The 12,331-nt window shown below is 38.8% G+C and overlaps 1 protein-coding gene and 1 pseudogene across 3 annotated transcripts in view; both read left to right on the plus strand.

The window, feature by feature from the left end:
• The window catches only part of LOC309615679 (prefoldin subunit 4 pseudogene), a 31,393-nt pseudogene extending 19,769 nt beyond the window's left edge, over positions 1–11,624 (plus strand). Inside the window, exon 2 of the transcript XR_014249809.1 lies at positions 8,465–11,624. The product of XR_014249809.1 is annotated as a prefoldin subunit 4 pseudogene (transcript). The remainder of the gene's footprint in view (positions 1–8,464) is intronic.
• HTR2A (5-hydroxytryptamine receptor 2A) overlaps positions 1–12,331 on the plus strand; it is a 59,185-nt gene that overhangs the window by 24,300 nt on the left and 22,554 nt on the right. The gene's annotated exons all lie outside the window — the stretch shown is intronic.

Below are 12,331 nucleotides of genomic sequence, written 5' to 3' on the forward strand. Positions count from 1 at the left end.
GGCATACAAGGATCTGTTTGAGTCCCATTTTCAATTTTCGGAATTTACTGAGGAATGTAGTTGCTGGGTCATATGACAATTTTATGTTTAGTTTTTGAGGAACTGCCAAACTATTTTCCACAGTAACTGTGCATTTTTCCATTCCCACCAGTAATGTACAAGGATTCCAATTTCTCTGCATCATCGCCAAAGCTTGTTCTTTTTTGTTTGTTATAGCCATCCTAGTAGGTGTAAAGTGTTATCTCACTGTGGCTTTGATTTGCATTTCCCTAATGATTAGTGTTATTTCATATGCTCATTGACCTTTGCGTATCTTCTTTGAAGAAATGTCTATTCAAGTCCTTTGTCCATTTTAATTAGAATGTTTGAGTTTTAGGAATTCTTTATATATCCTGGATATTCAACCTTTGTCAGATACAATTTGCAAATATTTTCTCCCATTCTATGGGTTGTCATTTTACTTTCTTGATAGTGTTCTTTGATGCACAAAAGTTTAATTTTGATGAAGCCCAATTTTTTCTTCTGTTGCTTGTGCTTTTGGTGTCAGCGCTGTTCTTTGAATCTAGTTTCCCTTTTTACTCCCTTCCAATTCCTTAAAGTGACTTTATCACCTCAAGTATTACTGTTAAATAGTAATCCAACAATAGTTATCTGAGAATAAAAAAGTAGACTTGCAAAAAGCGTTTTTCCTATAATTATTTTAAAATATTTTAACGTATTGAAATTTCTATGTGACAATGTTAAAAGCTGAGAATAATTTTTCCATCTTTAGAAATGGCAATCTTCCAGTTGTTAGTGAATGTAGATTACTTTATAAGCCCTTTTGGATATTTCAAGGATGAATAGCCACCCTAGACTTCCTTGGGGAAGTGCCTGAAGATAAATGATATAAATTCTGTATGAAGGATAAAATAGAAACTCGGTCAAATATAGGGAATTTAAGGTACACTCCCTGTGAGTAGTCTCTCTCAAAGAACTACGTATAATAGTTATACATCTTTAAAGGTGCAGTTCCCTAATTTAAGGGGAAAAAAATCCAATGATGATATTTTAGGGAAGTGTTAGTTTGTAATTTCTTGAGTAGGAGTTTGCTTTTGGTCATATGGTCAATTCCTCCAAATACATGTTCTGAATAGTTTTGTTCTTAGCCATGCCTTCACCCTCAAAGACCTTGTACAAACGTTAAATCTCAATACCAAGCTGTCAGAGTTTTGCCTTCCATTTCATCTTCAAGCTGCATTTCCAGCCACACAAACACATTCAGTAATTCCATTCAGCTTGACTCTCTGCCCTGGCTCTGGCAGCATCGCACATCCAAGAAAGCTGAGTGTTCAGATTATTCAAATGTTATGTGCTCCCTGAAGTCTGACCTCTTTAGGGAAAACACATTCCCATACCTTTAGAGAGATGGGGGAAAAAAATTTGTTTGAATATGGAAACAGAGTTTCCACTGATAATATAAACTTGTGAACTTAACAGACTGACTAGGTTCCCAGTTGCCTAAGGAAACCAGGTACTTAAGAATTGACCCCCTCTTTGCAGCAGTGCTGAGACAGTTGATGAACTATTTCTTACGTTACCTGGGTATTTTGTACTCAATCAGGACAAAGTTAAAATTTAGACTTCAGGAAATTCTTCAATAATTTGTTTATAAGGTATATCATCATTTCTCACATTCCTTTAACTATTCCCTTGGTCTAACAAAATTGCTAATTCATTCAAAAAGTGCACATGAAGATTGAAGGGTGTATCTTAGATTTTACTTTACTTGCAAGGTAACAGGTTAGCCTGCTACAGTTTCATGGATGCTGGCAGATAATATGAGACTCTTGGACCAGAGATTCCCGGCAGTAACAACCAGAGTATCATCATATTCTTGTGCTGGTTGCCTGAGCCCTGTTTCACACAGGGCAATGCCAAGGGAGCCACAGTAGATTGCACAGAGAAAAGGAATCTGAGTGTAACAAACCCAAATCTTTTATGATAAGCAGTAAGCAACCTCCCCCTTTGCTTCAGATGGATACACTATATCATCCAAGGTTGTTCACTATTCAGACATCCTTGAAAAGATACTCTGGAGAAATAGCAACTCAAAGTTCCATGAAGAATTGTCTCCACAATTTTATAATACATCGTATTCATATTAGTACCAGGCTCTGTCATAATGTTGATATAAATCCATAAATGGTAGACTGTAGAATAAGACATTCAAATTGAAAATGGCCCCTTCCCCGAGACTGGGAATTTGTTAAGATTTGGGGGTTAGCCTCCACTTTCCAGGATGAAGGTCAGCTGTAACCAGCTTGTAGAATAGATATATTTTAGATATAAGATATATGCCAGATAACTTTATGTCTACTACATGATTAGCATATAGTAAGCATTTTAAGAATATGCTGTTGTCATTGTTATTAGTTCCAGGCAAGGGTCAACCACTAGTTTTTAGTTTCCTATTTTCCTGTTTCTGGACTCAATTTGGAAAGTTCTTCCCAAGATAGGTACATGTTCTATTAGGTACATGCTCTATTGCCTCATTTGCTTTAAGCCTTTGCTCAAATGCTTATTTCTTGTGAGGCCTACCCTGATCTCCCCAGAGAAGTTATCACATTCTCTCCCATCTATTCCCCATCCATTTTATCCATTTTCCCCCTCTACCTTATTTTATTAGCTTCTATTATATATTTACTTATGTTTTATCTTCAGCTGAAATGAAAGTTCCATGAGGGTAGGGGTTTGTAGTCTACTTCACTGATGAATCTCCAGCCCCACATACTATACCAAGCCCAAGAGTCGGTGCTCAATAAATTTGTTAAATAAGAACTAGCTCAAGGGGACTAAGTAGCTAGTCAGGATTTCATAATTAAGAAGGCAGAATTGGTCAAATGCACATCTTCTGACTTGAAGTCCATGACTATTTCCACTGTGCAGCACTATCTTTCCTCAGCCTCTCCCTACCCTAAGGCCTTTAGGCAGGTCTAGGGTGGCTCTGCCCAAGAGCTGAGAGACCCCAGGAAAAGGAGGGAAGCAGAGAAGGGAGAACTGTGAGGCCAGGCTAAGGCTGAAGGATGGGTCAGCTTCACAGGTAAGCACATGAGGAAGTGGATCACCTGATCCAACTGTATCTGTGTGAGCCAGCCTCCTGGGGTAATAACACAGATGCATTTCTCTGAGCCCTGGAAGTGTGAACTGTCAGAAGTCTAATCTCTCCAAGTCAGGACTGCTCAGAGTAATAAACACCTTATAGAGAATTTTAATCTACAAAGCAATTTATAAAACTCTTACAAATGAATCCTCTTAGGATTCCCAGGATGTGGGCAAGATAAAGACAGCAGAACTTGAAAATAATGAAGAGAGCAAAAAGGTCTCATGAGATGGCTGGAGGGAGCCCAGAAAAGCTTACTTTGTTCTGAGCACCCACACGTTCCCATTGCCGCTAACAACATTTAGGGGTGCTTCAACTTCGGTCTGTGTATCCTCCAGTCAGTGATAAATGTTGATGAGCATTCCATACTACAGATTTATCCGCCCCCTGCCCCCAACAGCACAGGTTGTGTATATACATACACATACCCATATATACATATACTCTAAGTAAATGACCCCAAAATGTTTTTGCCTTGAATGCAATAGCTCTGAACTGTAAGATAGCCACTAGACATGTCTATTGCTATTTAAAGGTCCTATCTCCCTTGATGATGGCATTTCAAAGGGTTAGCTCCCCGGTCCTTGGGAAAGACATTCCTAGTTGTAAGACTTGCAAGAGGCTTTTTAAAAGATTTTAAGTCCAAAGCCAGAGAAAGAATTTACAACTTTACAAAAGAAAATGCTCTAAGAGAAGGGAAGGGAATGTCCCTTCCCTTATTTTTAATAAGGAGTATTTATCCTCTTGCTTTTAATTTGTATTTGCCCTTAAAGTCTATACAAGTAATATGCTAACTCAAAGTTGTATAACCATTTATAATGTGACTTATTTGATTAATTGCTGGGAAAATAAGTCTGAATTAAAGAACCTAAGTTACAGATTTTAAAAGAAACTTTTACTCTCAAACGTACATGGTGAAACAGGGTTATACCAAAGAGACTGTCAGTATAGAGGTCCTTGATATTTTCTTTGAGGATTAAATTGGAAACTTGTATAATTAGTGATTTAAGTCATTTACACGGAAATGACCAACAAGTGCTTAAAAGCATTCTACTCTTTTAATATTTCCACCAATAACTTGTTTTATTTGTAGAACAAATGTCATCTTATAAGTAGTACCAGTATTTTTCTACATAGTCCAAAATAGGGATATTCAAATAAAGTGTTATAATGAACCAAGCAAAGAACTTAATTTTCCTTGGGTGCATTGCCTTACTATAGTTCTTTGCCTCATGTGTTGTGCTATTGAAAATGTTGCATATAGCAATCATATGCTCTCACCAACTTCAACTTAGGAAAACTAACCCCCTATACTACTTTATTAAAAAGTTGGATTTCAGTACTTGATAAGATTCACAATCAAGAAAGTCATACCATTATTTACGTCAAGGAAAAGTCAGCTGTGGTCGATGTACTCTGTATATTTCATTCTCATAAAATGCCTTCATGATAATCAACTGGTCACAAAGGTGCCAAAATTGTTTATATACTCATTAATACATATACCTATTAACCCAGTTAATTTGTAGATGAACACTTGAGTGTTTAAACCACCACAGGTTTGATTCATTATTCAACAGAATTCAGAGGTATGAGCTATATAAGTAAAGACCTTTTAGTAACTTTTAATGGCTTCCCATCTCCCTGAGGATGACTGTGAAATGCTTTCATTAGGCTTAAATGCTAAATAAGTCCTTCTGCCCTCAGGCACCTGCCCATTTCTCCACCCTCACTTCACCTCACTTGCACTTTATCTCCCTTAGGACCTGCCTGCTCTTCCCCCAGTTACTAGACTCTTTGGCTTCAGGGTTGAAATATCATTTCCGATCCTACCCACCCTTCACTTCACTTCTTACTCTTCCTGTAAGTCTTGCCTCCAAGTTCTGTAAAGTGGAGTATTTTACCAGCGAAGTTCTTACCAATTAGAGGACACTCTTAGAGTTAACTGACCCAACAGATGTTGTAAGTTGTCTTACAAAGACTTCATTTAATAGGAGTCACTAACAACTGCATCTCCCAATCAAGGGTCAGCCAGTTTTTATTTCCCCATTTCTCTTTCCTATTTGGGTGGTTTCTCTTTGGGGGCCTCTATGTCCCTCAGAGCCACCCTGGATCTATCCCAAAGTTCTACAGTACTTTTTCCCCTAATTTTCCTTGTCCTGCTTATATTTTATTAAACTTGATAGTATAGTTTGCCTTCCCTAATACATTAATTTGCATAGAGCGTATCTTACACAGTGCTTACCTCTATTCTTAGATTGTGGTACCTACAGAATAGGACCTTAATGACTGAACACACAGGGGGAAAAAAATGTTTTTTCAAGGAGCTACTTGCTGTGAGTCATCTCCTCTAAAGTGTGAAATGCTTAAATTGATTGGTTCAAAACCGTACGCATTGCCTATATACTGTGCACCAACTGCTGGGTTGAAGTACACTTACAGAAGGTACAATAATTTGATTCATTGTAATAGTCAAATCTGACAAGGAACTTCTTTGCTGTCGTCTGGTTCTCTATTTTGCATGCTTGCACAGAGGTCATTTTGAAGTCCGCAGCTAATTTCTTATGTCAGAAATTAGTAGGATCCTGCCCCAACTCCCAGGAACTAAAGGGCAGGCAACAGCAAGACAGTCTATTTTTGTCTTCTAAAGGGGGGTTGTCCCCACATGTATCCAGTATTCCTCATTACCTTGGGCTCTTTGGCAATAGGTAAAGGCATAAAACAAACTGATTTCAGTTTGGTAATTAGTGATCCAGGAAGTCTGGGCAATAGATTAAGCCAGAGAAGGAACCTCCTATTCAGAGTTGTAAGAGAGGCACAAATGGGCTTTTCCACCTCTGCAAAGTAGCACTTGGAGGAGGGGAAATTTCTCCAAAATAATTCATTCCATCTGCTTCAGCCCCTACAGGACTTCTATTTGGGATAAGGTCTTAGTTGATAAGAGCTAATGGGTTCTAAGTTATCACCCCTTCCAGAAATGGGTGCATTTTAAGTAGAGATTGCCAGAAAGATCAAGATGTGCAATATAAAGAAATGAATCTGTGATGGGAAAATTTGGGGAAGGTGGGAGAGACAATTTGAAAACAGACCTTTCTATGTCTCCCAAACTATATCACAAGGGCAAGTTTACTCCCTGGCCCACAGCTGATTGAGGATGGGGGAGGGGTGGTGGAAGGAGCCGTGTTGGTATTTGTCGCTGGGTCATGTGTCTAGAGGTACTGAAAATTTAATAATGGCTTTGTGAAAAATGTCCTTCCCTTATCCCCAATCTAAAAGTATGTCAGTGAGAAGGAAGCTGCTTAGGAGAAAAAATAAAATAAAATCATATCCTTTGGAATCCCAAACTCCAAGTTTCAGAAATGCTAACACTCAATAGGATTTCATCTTATTCTCCTTTTCTTGCTTCTAAGCTTTTCTCCTCCATTTGGCTCTGAACCTGGTTGCTTTCTTCATTTTATCATTTTGGTTCAGTTTCCTACCAGCTGTTATGAAATGACTAGGTCCTTTTAAAGGGATAAATTCCTATTTTCCCACTTAGTTTCCCATTTCTGCCTACAACAAAAACATCTGGTGATTCTAATATTAAGTAATCAACCTTTTCAACATGGTGATTAAAAGATATATATCTGAATTTGCATTCATTTGTAGAAATTCTTCCTGGGAGCCATTCATTTTTCATCAAGCTCCCTGTGCTTTTCATTACTTCCTTCCATCTCCCTGTGGTCAACCTGCCTGAGTAAGCAGCTCTATTTCACTCCAATCTCTTGCTCGGCAAATGTAAAACCATTAGCACATGTTAATAATAGTAACCCATCAGACTTCATTATTTCAGTAATGGAATCTGTCAAGGTCAGCCACTGATAGCTGTTAATGACCACTTTGTTAATAAATAGGGGGGGTAACTGCAACAATATTCATTTTAAGCAAATAAAATATGTTCTGATTAAGAATTCATTCTGCCCGGTTTGAATCCAATTAAGCCAGCTTCTGGAGAAAGGCTCACTCAGGATCTCTCTGCTTAAGAATATAGTCATAGAGACAACATAGTATAAGTTGGACTTCTTTCCATAAAGCTCTTCCTCTCTTTGGAAGCAGTAGAGCTTTCCTTCATCCAAAAGAAAATAAGGGAGCTCGCTCTGCAATCCTCCTTTGCCACAGACCTCCCCATCTCAGGCCCAAACACAAACCTACACCCACACACCCTCCCCCCAGTTTACCATAACTGGCACCATGGTTTTGCTTTAATTTGTTCACGTTACCATTGGGGATTTCTTAATTAGTATGGAGGTTTCCATGTATTATATAGCAACATAAAGTAGACTTAGACCTCAGATTAGAAGTCCAGCCAGGGGAACAGTCAAAATATTTAGTACCCTTTATGACACAGACACCAACCCAGGACCCTATAGTACAGTGAGAGACAAATATGTAAACAAAATATAATTTGAAGCAGATAAAAGTGCTATGAACGAACAGGACATAGTACCACGATAGTAATAATGGTAACTATTTAGAGAAGATGTTCAGGAAAAGCTTTTCTGACCATTTTTATTTCAGCTGAAACTTGGAAACTGAGTAGCCCTACAGTAACATCTTGAGGCCTTGGACAAATTACTAAAAACCTTTGTGTCTGATTATTTGGGAAAGAAAAATGCCTGTAGATACTAAGTTATAGTAGTATTTTCTTTTTCCCTGCATGTTGAGTATTGCTGTCTCCTTAGAGAAAAGCAGTTTTTCAGAGTGAAATAATTCCTGAACCTTAATATTGAGAGAAAAGGATAATGTGACATCACTACAAATACTTTACTGCAGATCAAAGTTACAATTGTTTCTTGTAGTGAACAAAAATTCCAGTCTTTTAAACAACTCATGGCTCCAGTAGAATGAAGAAGCAAGGGTTATGGCCCATCTCTCCTGCTTTTCTCAATAGCTGCTCCTTCCCTTCACCCATCTTGTCTAACTTATCAAGTGGCCAAGTCAGAACCCTGAGCATCATTCTTGCCATTTTCCTCGCCTCCCAGAGTCCATGGTCATGTCTATTATTTCTGTTGCCTCAATATCACCTGATTTCATTCCTTTTTCTCCATCCCCTCTGCCTTGGCATTCATCTGAGACTTTACCTTTTGACAGGAATCGCGCTATATTCTCTAAAGTGGTCTGACTTATTCCCATTTCTAGTTCATGGTCATGTTAGTGCCCAGTCTAATTTGTAAAGCACAAATATAACCAGGTCTATCCTCTGCCTAGAATCTTATTGGCTCCTTCCTAGTTCCTTGTGCATAAAGCATGACATGGAAGGCTTATCAAGAATTATTCTCGCAGGATGGCAGCCACCATGAAGAAGGCGGCTGCAGGAGATGTCAATGTTACTTTTGAAGATCAACAAAAGACAAACAGATTTGCACAGAATACAAGTAGAATCACAGAGCTGAAGGAAGAAATAGAAGTAAAAGAAGAAACAACTCCAGAATTTAGAAGATGTTTGTGAGGACATCATGCTTGCAGACAACGACTGCTTAATGATACCTTATCAGATTTGTGATGTTTCCATTAGCCATTCTGAAGAAGAAACACAAGAAATATTAGAAGAAGCAAAGAAAAATTTGCAAGAAGAAACTGACGCCTTAGAATCCAGAATGGAATCAATTCAGCAGGTGTTAGCAGATTTGAAAGTACAGTCATATGCAAAATATGGGAGTAACATAAACCTTGAAGCTAATGAAAGTTAAACATTTTATAATACTTTTTTAAATGTTTAATAAACTTGAATATTCTTTAAAATGATAATTTCCCTTCTCCAAATGATGTGGAAAGCAAAACTTTTTTTTTAAATTTTCATTTATTTAATGGAAACTTGCCTATTTTCAGGTCTTGCTTATTTATATTTTTAAAAGAAGACAATATTCATCTATGTATTTTGCATAACAATTATATCAAGTGTAGGGGCTTTATGTCATGTTATTAAAATCAGTTAAGCAATCATTTACGTTTCTGTATTATCATTTAGAATATTTGTGCAATTTTTATTACAAGAAAATTTAACAGTTAAAAAAAAAAAAAATTATTCTCTGCCTTTCTACTCCATCTCAACCCTGTTATGCTACCGGCAGCTCCTCATTGTGTTCTAGTCTCTTTCATCAGGATACTCCCTCTCTCTGGAGCACCTTCCCCTTCTTTATTACGACCACTACTGTTCACCCTTCAAGACTCAGCTCGGCACTCATTTCTTCCTAGAGTCCTCCCCTGACAGCTGTCTGAGGGGCTTGTCCTGGAGGAATTCTTAGCACCTTCCTGGTCCAGACTCATATCTGTTTACTAAGAAGCTCCAAATCAATGTGTCCAAAACTGACTTATGACTTTCTCCCTAAAACTTGTTTTCTATTTCAGGTTCCACTCTACAAAGCTAAAACACCTTCAGTCTTCATTTTTCTTCCTGTACCCACACCTAATCACTAAGTTCTACTAATTCTCTTAACGTCTTATGAATCCTCCACTTTTCTGTCCCCACTGCTGTCTGTCACTTTCTCACCCTGTGTACTGCATCAGCCTCTTTACTGGTCTAGTTCCCTTCTGATCCATTTTCCACACTGCCAGACCTTTCATCCGATCATTTCCATTCTCCGCCTTAAATCATTTAATGGCTGCCCATCGCCCTCAGGATAAAGTTAAAACTTCTCCAAATGACTCACAAGGCCCTTCAAGATATAGCTCTTGCATACTTCTTCAGACTCATCTCTCTCTGGAGGATACTTACCTCATATTGAATGACTTTCAGTTCTTATTATGGGCTGTGCTTTCTTGTCTCTAGGGAATGTATCCAATTTGTCTGGATAAAGCCTTATTTTTGAGGTCTCAGTTTTTGATCCCTTTCTACAGAAAGTTTTCTTGATCTGTCCCCATATCCAAGTGCCCTTCTGTGCTCCCATTGTACCCTGAAACTGCTGCTACCCTAGGATGTATTACCCTGTTAGTAATGCCTTCTACTGAACTGTAAACTCTGATGTCAGGGACTGTTTCGGCCAAGGTTGTATCCTTGGTGCTCATCATAATGCCTGACACTTAGGAGACATTCAAAAATTATTTTCCCCATGAATGATAAGTAGTTAGATAATGATATCCCCTTAACCTAAGTTACAAGCCTTTTCATAAGAAACCCTGATCCCAGGATGAAAGTACTGTGAGAGAGCATATATAAGAACCACCATACTAGATATACCAGTAGCCCCGTTCGCCCTAGTATTTTTTACTAAGAGTTGAACAGGCTTCACTAGAGAAGCGCAAGCTGATCTTACCTTTCACAAACTTTAAGGCATATATAAGACTCGTACTGACTTAACAGCTCGATACTCCATAAGGTAGAGAGCTAGCCAAGCCCCACATCCATTTAGAAGACTCATTTCTATTCAAAACCCTGCTGCAATTTTTAATCTCTTGAGTTTCATAAGCTCATAGTGAGTGAAGTAACATTCCTACGTCTTTACTTCCTACCTGTCTTTGTTGGGAAAAAGAGAGGTTGAGTAATTAGGTTTATTGAGAATTCACTGGAAAGAAATGCAAACACTAGGTACAACTTTACTTCAAGTCTTTTCTAAATTGCCTATTAGGTTGATTAGAAAGCCATGAGGGATTACTGTTTTGCTTTATTTTAATGAGGGATTTTTACAGAGAAAAACTATTCAAATTGGGTACTCTTATAAGGAGAATGAGAATCATATTGGCAGGACACAAATGCCTGAATCTTGTTCTTAACCCACTGTTTAGAACACTGTCAGTTTTCCAAGAGAAATGTATAACCAGAGGATGAAGCAGGACAAAGGATCGTTCTACCCCTTTTGTCCTAAATCCAGTCTCTTATCTTGAATGTCAAGAATATACCAGCAAGGAAGAGTTGTAAGTATCAGATGGTGGTAGCCAGAGGAAAGACCCTTTGCCCCAGTGCCCAGGGTTGTTTAAGACCTTTGGTAACTCTTACTTCTACAGCCTCCACCCACATCATCTTAAACATGTACGTTCAATGTGGCATATTAATGTAGCCGGGTCAGCTCTGATCGTTAGATGTTACATTGTATCGACACTTAGATGTTTATTTTGAAAAGGTTACATATATGTGTTTTGGATTTTTGCTAGATCTTAACATTTTCATAGGCCCTTCAGAACACCAAAAGGTCCCCACCTGCCACCCCACCTCAGACCTTTTTAGGGAAAGCAAGCTTTGGAGTTCTGTCCCCTGTTATAGTTTGTCTGGCTACGTGTAATAAAGAGCATCCACAGACGCAGAAGCAAAAGCCAAAGAAAAAGGTGGCCAGGGTATCTCCCAGCGGGGACCCGCTTCACACTCCAGACAAGGGAAGAAGTGGAAATGCGAGACAGCCCCCCCAGCCCACCCTAATGAGATCTATTTAGGGTCTCACACAAGAAAAATGTGAGGTTGGATCATGTGAAACTGTACTTTCTGAAGGTCAAAGGTAGCTAACTATCGGCCTTTTCAATTCAGTGAGTGTCCTTGAATCTGACCGACCCACAGCGTCACTTCTCCGGGGAGGCAGAGTGAAGGCAAGAGGGTGTACTCGTTTCCTAGGCCGCCATACCAAAATGCCACAGACTGGGTGACTCCAACAGGAATGTATTGTTTCACAGTTCTGGAAGCTAGAAGGCCAAAATTAAAGCATCGGCAGGGTTGGTTCCTTCTGCAGGCTGTGAGGGAGAGTCTGCTCCGTGCCTCTCTCCCAACTTCTGGTGTTTTGCTGACAATCCTTTGCATTCCTCGTCTTGATAGATGCACCACCCAACTTCTACCTTAATCTTCATGTAATGTTATCCCTGTGTGTTTCTCTCTGCACCCTAATTTCCCCTTTTTATAAGGTCACCAGTCATCCTGGATTAGGGCTCATTCTCATGACCTTATTTTAACTTGATCATCAACAAAAACTATTTTCAAATAAGGTCACATTCACAGATACTGGGAATTAGGACTTCAACATCTTTTCCAGGAATACTCTTCAACTAAAACCGGGGGTTTGGGATGGCTGGCAGGGGAGAGTGGGACGTAATCTATGATCTTAACCAAACGCTGTGATCTGTTTTTCCCTTAATCAAATGTTAATTATATGATCACATCCCTGAACCTAGGGAGTCTCTGCTGACTTCTTTTATTAGTGACGTACACCATAAAATCCCTGGGAAAAGTTC

The sequence above is a fragment of the Balaenoptera borealis genome (genome assembly GCF_965194805.1).
Source record: "Balaenoptera borealis genome assembly, chromosome: 18".
Taxonomy (NCBI): domain Eukaryota; kingdom Metazoa; phylum Chordata; class Mammalia; order Artiodactyla; family Balaenopteridae; genus Balaenoptera; species Balaenoptera borealis.